The sequence below is a fragment of the Cupressus sempervirens genome, unplaced genomic scaffold (assembly GCF_028749045.1).
Source record: "Cupressus sempervirens isolate cs-2001-9-10 unplaced genomic scaffold, ASM2874904v1 CseChr00c100005_01, whole genome shotgun sequence".
Taxonomy (NCBI): Eukaryota; Viridiplantae; Streptophyta; class Pinopsida; order Cupressales; family Cupressaceae; genus Cupressus; species Cupressus sempervirens.
This window is the reverse complement of record NW_028322203.1, coordinates 642,372-652,500: the sequence shown is the minus strand read 5'-3', so window position 1 is coordinate 652,500 and position 10,129 is coordinate 642,372. Positions and strand designations below refer to the sequence as shown.

The 10,129-nt window shown below is 34.1% G+C and overlaps 1 pseudogene; it reads right to left on the bottom strand.

The window, feature by feature from the left end:
• LOC149527906 (origin of replication complex subunit 6-like) overlaps positions 1 to 1,586 on the bottom strand; it is a 10,141-nt pseudogene extending 8,555 nt beyond the window's left edge.
• Positions 1,587 to 10,129: the final 8,543 nt, after the last annotated feature.

Here is a 10,129-nt window from a genome sequence, read left to right as displayed (position 1 = left end):
AATTTTTTTTAAGTTGTTCATCCAAAAGAAACAGAAAAAAGAGAAAAAAAATTGCTCCTAGCTTTTATCTTTCATTCATATTGACTATAGAATCAAAGGATTATTATTGGCCTAATAACAAGCTTGAGAAATGCAAGTACAACCAAACCTTATTTCTTCTTGCACATAGGTAAAAAGCTACTGTAGTGAACACTGGATGACCAAAATCAGCACTTGATCTCTGGGACTTTGGTAGAGCAGCTATAAATCTTTCTTTATATCTATATTAGGTTAATATTAGAATTGCATTTTCGATCATGATTTTGGGCTGACAAGACTTGAGGATCATATGTTAACCCCACACTTATCAGAGAGCTCAAGGCCCTTAGGCCTCACTCCAATGAAATCATTAGACCCACCCTAATAATTTCCCCAAGCACAGAGCATACTATAAGCCTTTGAGCCATAAATTTCAAAAGACTAGAAATGCAAGAAAACAAAGCTTTTGGGTGCTAAAATCTAAACTAAGGAAACTTGGTTTCTCAAGTTCCATAGAGAACTATATAAATATTTGACCAGTAAGTTGCAAAAGGTTCAAAGTTTAAGTAAACAAAACATTTGAGAGTTGAAAACTGAGTTAACGAAAATGGAACTTACAAATACAAGGCTCTTTGGGTAGAACCAATCAATCTAAGACATCCAAATTGGATTCAAAGTTCTTAGATGTCTAGATTTGGCCTGCAAGGAAAATTAAAAGTGCAAACTCATCATCATTCTTGAATATAATCCATTACTATCAAAAGAGAAAATAGACAAAGAATTACACCTGATTCAATTTAGATAATTTTCCTACCTGACTCCAAGTGCATTTTGCATTACATTAAAGGATCTGGTATATGCCTTCTTAGACATGCCACTTAGCCTAATGGCCTTCTATTAATCAAAAGGAACTTGTAATCTATATAAATAATGCATTCAATCATTGCAAATTAAATGTCATTGTTGCAATTTTTCTAATAAAATCATAAAAAAATGAGAATTGGAAATCCATGAAGGGTAAGCAATGGGAATAATCTAACGTTAAAGAAATAATTTCTTCTCTTGTTAAATTATTTCTTCCTGTGCAACATAGATCCAATCCTGAGGAATGTAGTGTAACGCAAATGATAGATGACATTAATAAGATTTGACCCAGTGTTATATTATCTCACTGTCAGTATGTGGCATGATCTTTGTTGTAAGGATTATGCTATAAATTTGAGAAATGACACAATCCTTTCCAATGCAAAATTAGATAAACCCATCTAAATAAGGTTCAATAAAAATAACTTTGTAGCAATGAGTTCAAAGTAGAGAACTAATTTGCAAACCTAGACCTATGGATGAAAAGGGGTCAAAAAAGGACTCAATGATGAATATTCCCAATAAATTGCATTTCAGATGATAAAAATTGCACTAAATTTGATGCATTTCTTAGATAAACATACCATACCAAAAGTGGAAGAATTAAAATGCACATTATTGAGGCATCTTAGCTCCTCGGCTTTCCTGATAACCTCCTTGTCTTCTGCAAGGCCAAATTTTCTTCCCAGCCCATCCATGTCCATGTTTGTCTGCAGTGCATGGCTAGGAAATGAATGTTAAAATTCTTTTTCTTATGTTACCCTTTTTTTGCCACTCTAATCGAAGGACTTCTCACTCTCTACAGTCCATGAGCCCGTCCTCCAAATGGATTGACTATAGTTCCACTTGCAATCTGGTGCAAAATAAAACTTTTTTGATTTTAACATAACAAGCCCATGTTGGTCAAAATTTTGACCAAAATTGGCATGGATTTTTAAAAAGATATTTTTCCTTACCTATTTTGACCAATTTGACCCCATTTTAATAGATTGTCAAAAAAATTGGTCTAAAAATGGGGTCAAATGTACAAGTGAGAAGAGATGATTACAGTGGTATAGTGAGCATGGAGGCTCAAGGAGACTAAGCTTGAAAGAAGGGCAAGCTATCAGAGTTGCAAAGATTGAATGCTAGGCAATGAGAAGAGTTGAAGAGTGATATGAGATTTGCAAGTTGAGTTGTATTCTATAATCAGGTCCAAATCCCTAATTGTTACTCTCTAACAATTGTATCAGTTAGGATAGAAAGAAAATCCTATGGACTTAGGTTGGTTTAACAACCATTTATAAATCGTTTAACAGGGTGACATTCCAAGTAAATGTTCTAAAGTCTTCTAACTAGGCCAACTTCTAACAAGGTGGTTAAATCCTCTAACAAGGTCACATTTAATAGTGTGTTGTAAGCCTTTAATAGGGTAGGCCTTTCACATGGCATCACTTCAGAAGAGTGAGAATTGAGTAGTATGTTACTGGTGGTTTTTCCCAAATTGGGTTTCCATGTAAATAATTGTGTTATGTGTTGATCTTTTATGTGTGATGCTTGCATGTTGATTTATAGTAACTTGCTGAATTGAAAAGTTAAAGCTTGGATGAATGAATGGTTGAATGGGCTCACTACACTTAGTGAAAAAGTTTGAATAGGACATTTCAACCTTGAATAACTGATTCACCCCCTCCCCCCTCTTAGTTATTCTAAAGAATTTATAACAATTAGTAGCAGAGCCATTTGCTCATTTAGTTTCAAGGTACTAGAAGTAGGAAGATCAAGATGTCCAAGAGAGAAGTTCCCAAGCTCAACAAAGATAACTTCATTGCATGTTAGAGTCTAATTAAATTGCACCTTGGATCAATAGGTGACTACACACAAACCTCAATTGGAATAGAACATGTAAATCTAGCTGGACCTCTTACTGTAGATGATTTGAGCAAAACAAAGGAGCACAATCAAGCAATGCTGGAGATTGCCTCTACACTCAGCTATGCAAAATATGATGATATCAAAAATTGTGATACAACATTCAACACATGGAAAGCCCTAATAGATATCTATGGAGGAGATCAGAATGTACAAAGAGCAAAGAGAGAAAGCCTCAAAGGAAAGTTTGATGACATGAAAATGAAGGAAGGTGAAAATGTTGCTCAATATGCTGCTAGAATGAAAGAAGTGGTAAGTACAATAAGAAGTCTAGGTGGTCAATTGGAAGAAGAAACTATTAACAACAAATACTTATGAACAATGCTCCCTATATATGCTATTAGAGTTTTATCCATCCAAGAGCTAAGGTGTGTACAAGGAAACACACTAACCTTTGAAGGAATAGTGGGACGACTTACTACATTTGAATTGTCCAACTTTGAGATCTACAGACCTGAGAACGTTGAATCTTCTTTCAAGGCCAAGATGACAATAAAAGACAATGAGGAGGAGATATCAAGCAAGAAAAGAAGAAAAGGAAAGCATACATCCAGTGATAGTAGTGTAGATGAGGAAGATACAGAACAATTGGAGGCACTACTAGCAACGAGATTCCATATAGGCAAGGGAAAATTCAAAGGTAAGCTCCTTATCATATGTTTCAATTGTAATGAAGAAGGTCATATTGCTACAAGGTGTACACAGAAGAAGAACTAAAAAGAAGGAAACAAGCACAAGAACAAGAGAGAAGATGATAGTAGAGACTACAAGGAAAAAGGAAAAAGATGCTACATTTTTGAAGAAGATTCTGATGAGAATGATGATGAAGTAGTCTATATGGCCATGAAGGATGAATTAGATAAAGATGAAGATGAAGCAACAACATTGGTTACCCATGTGAAAAAGAATAACAAGTGGATCATAGATAGTGGATGCTCACATCACATGATGGAAGATGAAAATAAGTTCATTACATTTACTCAATATGATGGAAACATTGTTAGATTTGGTAATGATGCTCCATGTGAAATCAAAAGAAAAGGTTCAATTAAACTCACAAAGAAAATTTCATGTGACAATGCATACTATGTTGAAGGATTGAACTACAACTTGCTGAGTGTATCATAGTTAGGCAATGTACGTCACAAAGTAGAGTTTGGAAACACAACTGTCAAGATCTATGACATTGATGGAAATCTGATAGGAAAAGGTGAAAAAACTAGGAGTAACTTATTTTACCTAGATATGGAAGATGCAACCAATCTTGTTGTTAGACTTGATGATGTATGGTTGTGGCATAAAAGATTGTGTCCTATTAATTTTGATAATCTAATTAGTATCAGCAAAAAGAAGAAAGTCAGAGGGTTTCCCAATTTGAAGAAACCTAAAAACACAATGTGAAAACAATGTCAACTAGGGAAGATGACTAAGTCTAGTTTCAAAAGAAAAACATACACTTCCAAAGAAGTACTAGAGTTAGTCCATACAAATTTATGTGGTCCAATAGAAGTGCAAAGCTACCTAGGAGATAGATACATAATGCTATTTGTAGATGACTACTCTAGGGTGATGACTGCTATGTTTTTGAAGCAAAAATCTGATGCATTTAAAATGTTTAAGTGGTATTTAGCCAGAGTTGAGAAGAAAACAGGGAAGAAACTAAAATGCCTAAGGTCAAATAGCGGAGGTTAGTTTACATCAAAAGAATTTGAAATATTCTAGAATGATAAAAGAATCAAAAGGAAAACATCAGCACCAAGGATTCCATCTCAGAATGGTATTGCTAATAGAAGAAATAGATTAGTTATAGACTATGCTAAAATCTTGATAATGGAGAAAAATGTTGCACTAAAGTACTAGAGAGAAGCTGTAAGCACTGTTGCTTACACCCTGAATAGAGTCCAAGTCAAGAAAGGTACAAATACACCTTTTGAATTATGGTATGGTCACTCACCTAATGTTAAACATTTCAAAGTCTTTGGTTGTAAATGCTATATTTTTAAGACACTAGAAATGGTAAGTTTGATGCAAAGAGTGATGAAGGCATATTTCTTGGCTACTCCACTAGAAGTAAGACATATAAGTGTTTGACTATTAACACTAATAAGATTGTGGAAAGTGAAAATGTAAATTTTGATGAGCATGTAGAAGTCTAGGTTGATGAGTCCAAACATCTAGAAGATTACAGATCTTTTGTATACTTCTATGAAGGAATGACTATTGAAGATAATGTAACTAATCAAGTTTTGAATCAAAAAAAAATCTCATTATTAGTTGAGTCACACCTAGTGAATGTTGAGCTGCATTCAAAAGTTGAGTTGTAGAATGTAGAAAATGCACAATCTGACTCTAAAATTAGTACACATGAAAGAAATGATGAAGTACCAGATGAAGAAGAACAAAATGACTTTGAAACTAAAGGATCAAACATGGAAAGAATGATAGAACCAAGGTTAGCCAATTATGTAAGAAGACATCACCCTGTAGATCAAATCATTGGTAACAAGGATGCCAGACGAATGAGAAGGAATAGACTAAGGAATGAGTCATGTCTACTAAGCAAGGTAAAGCCCAAAATAGTGAAGGATGCACTACAAGATGATGACTGGTATAAAGCTATGGAAGAGGAGATAAATCAAATTGAGAAGAACAAAACATGGACCCTAGTTCCTAAACTGGCTGATAAGAATGTTATTGGTACCAAATGGGTATTTAAGAACAAACTTGATGAAAATGGTGAGATAACAAGAAAGAAAGCCAAACTAGTTTGCAAAGGCTATGCACAAGAAGAAGGACTAGATTATGGGAAAAAAATTTCCCCTATTGCAAGAATGGAAGGAGCAAGAACACTACCTACATATGATGCATACAAAGGTTTCAAAGTCTACCAAATAGATGTGAACTTTGCTTTCCTAAATTGTATATTGGAAGAGGAAGTCTACATAGAACAACCTGAGGGATTTGTTGATAACAAGAACAAGGATATGGTTTGCAAACTACATAAAGAACTTTATGGTTTGAAGCAAGCACCTAGAGCATGGTATGAAAGACTACACAAATATCTTGTGAAGATTGGATTTGAGAGAACAAATGACAACAACAACAACTTGTACATCAAATCTGAAAAAGGTAAAGACATTTTGATATAAAAAAACTTTCCTGATGATATAATATTTGGAGGAAAAGATGTTCTTTGCAAAAAAATTTATGATCAAATGAAACATGAGTTCGAGATGTCAATGTTTGGAGAAATCAAATTCTTTATTGGTTTGCAAGTACATCAATTGAAGCATGGCATATTTGTGACCCAATCAAAATACATCAAGGAGATACTCAAGACATTTGGATTAGAAGACTCAAAACCAATCAACAAACCAATGGCAACTAGACATAAGCTATCCAAGAATGATGAGTCTGCAAAAGTGAATCAAACATTATATAGATCAGCAATTGGAAAATTGCAATATGTTGTACATAGTAGACAAGACATTGCATTAGTTGTTGGAATAGTGCAAAATTTTTTACAAATCCAAGAGAAAATCACCTAATGGTAGTAAAGGGAATACTGAGGTACCTAAAAAGAACTGATGACTTTGGTTTGTATTACAAGAGAAGTGAAAGTTTTGAGCTAAGAGCCCACACTGATGTAGATTGGGGAGGTAACATTGATAATAGAAAAAGCACCAGTGGAGGAGCACTTTTCATAGGGAAAATATTGATTACATGTACCAACAAAATGTAAAGTTATACCACATAGTCCACTACAGAAGTTGTATATGTTGCAGCTACTATCAATTGCACCAATATTGTATGGATCAAACATTTGTTGCAATGTATGAAGGAAGAGGTAAATGATCCTGTGATGCTTTATTGTGATAATAAAAGTGCTATCAACATATCAAAGAACATTGTAATGCATGCTAAAACCAAGCACATTGCAATCAAGTATCACTATGTAAGAGAATTGGTGGAAGACAAACAAGTGAAGATGGAATATGTGAGCTCAAAAGAATAAATTTCTGACATCTTCACAAAAGCATTATCTAAAGATTCTTTTGAGTATCTTAGAGGTAAGTTAGGGGTGATACCCCTAAGCAAGGCTACTTGAAGAAAATGCTAGACTACCCTGTATCAAATGAGCTGATTGTTGAGATATTACACATTGATGTAGAGGATATTTAGTTTAGGATTCATGCCTGAAGTAAGCAAAGTGCTGAAGTTCCAAATCTGTCACAAGCAAGGTGATAGAGGGAGAAATTGAAAGAACCTACAAATGCTACACTTGCATATTACGATGCTGAAATAGTATGTCCTTGGCATTGTTTTCAAAGAGAGAGAAGTAGTAAGAGACTGATCAACAACAAGGGAGAAAGTGTAGAAACTAATTAAATGAAGATAGAGGGAGAAGTAGACAGACAAGAAGAAGTTGATCAGAATAGAGAATGGAAAAAGAAGAGCAATGCATACAGAGGGAGGAAACAAAAGAAGAGGACACAATAGCTAAGAGGGAGAAGCTGAAATGAAGCCATCAAGATAGTAGATCAAGAAAGGGAAATGTGAAAACTAATGGTGATGGTAATACAATTACTTTTTGGAATTTGACTTATTGTTCTAACCCAGTTAGCATATCGTTAAATAGTTTAGTCTAATGGTTGATCAATTTGGTTTGTCATCAGTTCCAAAGAGGGAGATTGTTGGAAATTTGATTGAAAAGCTCATTGTTGAAGATCAAAGAAGGAGATTGGTTTATAAAGAATGTTTTCAATGATTTTTTTGTCATTGACGTCAAACCAAATATTTTTAGGAATGTCATTTTCTTATAAGATCCAAGTACTATCACTTAGTTGATTGATGAAGAGGATTTGATCAACAAGATGTAACAAAAGCACCTAAGGGAAAGGTTGAGTTATGATGTTGTAATGAAGTACAAGGATCGGTTAAGACAATGGTTAAATGATGTATTGATAACATACTCAAAGATACAAAGGTTGGTCACACTTAGAAACATTGGAGGAATAAGTTGTAACAAGACTAACTCCAAAGCTTAAACTAAGCTCATTAGTGGGTGTCAAGCAAGCTAGTTGAAGCTGAGAAAATTCTCACTTGGAGCTGAGTAAAAGGAAAATCTAGTGTGTGCCAATTGATCTTTAGGTGTTGAGTGAAGTTCAAGTTCCAAGAAAAGTATCAAGTGTTGAACATCAAAAAATCTTGGTGCCGAGTGAACTTCAGGTGCCAAGCATTAGTAAATACATAGTTGATGCCACATAGTTGATGCTAAGTAACATAGTATGTGCTAAGCATCAAGATTTAAATAGTGTCGAGCTACTACATTATTTTAAATGATGAAGATTTGCCAAATCTAAGCCTACATAGTTGTTACCTAGAATTTTTGGGTGAATTCAAAAGGATTATTCAAGAAGTTTCGAGAAGAAACAAAATATGGGTTAGACACAATGAATCCTACATAATCCATATGAATTGAAATTAAAGAATGGAAGAATAAAGTGGGAAAGGAACTCTAAGACTTCTATTCAAGGAGTCATAGACCAAGAAGCAAATGTTACTGATGTTACTATTGCAGAAGGGTGTCAAGGAGAAGGCATCTAGGAGAAGAACAGAGCATAGAGACTCGACTTCCACAAATGGTCAAGAAGAGATATTTGCACTAGTACAGTCAGCATGGAGACTCAAGGTGACTAAGCTTGAATTAAGGGCAAGTTATCAGAGTTGCATAGATTGAAGGCCAAGCAATGAGAAGAGATGAAGAGTTATCTGATATTTGCAAGTTGAGTTGTATTTTACAATCACGTGAAAATCCCTAATTGTTACTCTCTAGCAATTGTATCAGTTAGGATAGAAGGAAAATATTATGGACTTAGGTTGGCCTAACAACCCTTTATAAATCCTTTAACAGGGTGACATTCCAAGTGAATATTCTAAAGTTCTCTAACTAGGTCCACTTCTAACAGGGTGGTTAAATCCTCTAACAAGGTCACATTTAATAATGTGTTGTAAGCCTTTCACAGGGCATCACTTTAGAAGAGTGAGAATTAAGTAGCATGTTACTAGTGGTTTTTCCCAAATTGGGTTTCCATGTAAATCATTGTGTTATGTGTTGATCTTTTATGTGTAATGATTGCATGTTGATTTATAGTAACTTGTTGAACTGAAAGTTAAAGCTTGGATGAAAGAATGATTGAATGGGCTCACTACACTTAGTGAAAAAGTTTGAATAGGACATTTGGACCTTGCATAACTAATTCACCCTCCCCCTCTCAATTGTTCTAAAGCATTTCTAACATGGTGTGCTATACCATCTTTATCTTTGAGTTCATTTTGTTTCCTTTGGTTTCCTCCTAATTCTAGTAGTGTCATTCAAGGGCACTCATGTAGATTAAAATATTATCTACCTAGTCATGTTTTATATTAGTAGAGGTTATTTCAATCAATAGTTATTTTTGACAAAGTTTACAACTTCTTCATGTTTCAGTGGTGCTCTTCATGATCACTATTTTGTTCCTATCTTCTAGAACATTTTCTAATTTGGAGGCTTCTACACTCCTTCACTAGTTTTGCATGCTTCTTCATATTTCTTTAAGAAGAATTTTTCCCATGAGTTTTTCTTTATTTCTCCACCTTAGATATATTTGGTTGTGATTGTGTACCTCATCATGCCATGTTGCTAGGGCCCAAATTTTCTTTCTTTTTTCTAGTTTCCTTTTCTTTTTATACATTATTTATAGTTGCAATGTTTCTCATCTTGGGGGTAGATATTATATTAAAAGGTTATTTACCTTTTCTTACTTCCTAAGATTTCCCTTTATGCATATTTGAAATTTAATAGTTTTTTTGTATCATTAAATGCCTTTTCTCCTTTAGGGTTAAATGATCTCCTTTTATCAGGATTCTCTCTCTCTCTCTCTCTCTCACACACACACACACACACAGACACACACACACACACACACACACACACACACATTTTGTATCTTTTTAACTCTTTCTCATTATGAGAAAACTTCTCATTTTTACTCTCTAAAATATCTCTTTCTTTTTTAGAATAACTCCTTTCTTTTTTCTTCACTCTTCCTTGTAACATGTCATTTATTTGTAGTTGATCATTTGGGTTCTCTCAATTTAGTTTTATCAACTTCTACAAGGTATTAGATCTATGAAGTTCTTAAAGTATTAGATCCATATTCTTACAAATGTTGTGTGCAAATTATTTAAAATTAAACACATGCAGGCTTGGAAAAATTAAGCCTCTTCCAAGCCTGAAAAAAAAGAATTTGAAAAAAAATGGTCTTCATAACCCATGTGGGTTTTGAAGAATTAC